Source organism: Camelina sativa, unplaced genomic scaffold (genome assembly GCF_000633955.1).
Source record: "Camelina sativa cultivar DH55 unplaced genomic scaffold, Cs unpScaffold05032, whole genome shotgun sequence".
Classification (NCBI taxonomy): domain Eukaryota; kingdom Viridiplantae; phylum Streptophyta; class Magnoliopsida; order Brassicales; family Brassicaceae; genus Camelina; species Camelina sativa.
In genome coordinates this window covers 1-593 of record NW_010926120.1, presented here as the reverse complement: position 1 = coordinate 593, position 593 = coordinate 1, and the positions used below count along the sequence as shown (strand labels likewise).

General features: G+C 36.6%; 1 long non-coding RNA gene across 1 annotated transcript; it reads left to right on the top strand.

The window, feature by feature from the left end:
• On the top strand, positions 1-587 carry LOC104774730. The gene is made up of 3 exons (XR_765471.1): positions 1-39; positions 324-384; positions 458-587. It is a non-coding gene; the product is annotated as an uncharacterized LOC104774730 (long non-coding RNA).
• Positions 588-593: the final 6 nt, after the last annotated feature.

Genomic DNA, 593 nt, shown 5'->3' with positions numbered 1-593 from the left:
ATGCCTGACCCGTATGATGAAATGTTGTCCACACCAAATGTAAGAATGCTTCAGCTTTTCATTTAGTAGTCAGAATTCCTGTGAACATATACTTCTTCAACGAGTTTAAAACCAGTAACCAGAATCTCTTACTAATTGGATCCCTTCTCACCACCTTCCGTAGATATTGAACTATATATAAACTCATTTGACTTCTTATTACATGATAACGAAGGGAATGAGAATTTCTCATTTAAACTTCATGTTCCATTTGGATTTTTCCTCAAACATACAACAATTACTTTTGCTAGTAAATCCATGAATTTTTATTTACTGGGTTGCAGATATACAGTTATCAAGGACCCAATGAAGAGTTTAACGAGGCCAGGACTCCTGCTCCAAACGGTAAGAGAAGCCAAAGAAAGATGTTTTTAATGCAAGTAAATGAATATCATCTGCTAAATTCCCTCTTTGTTAGAGATCCAAACGAGCACTCCTGTTGCTGTACAAAACGACGTTATTGATGATGATGAAGAGCTGTTGAATGAAGATGATGATGATGACGAATTGGACGACCTAGAAAGTGGTGAGGATATGAACACACAACATCTGGT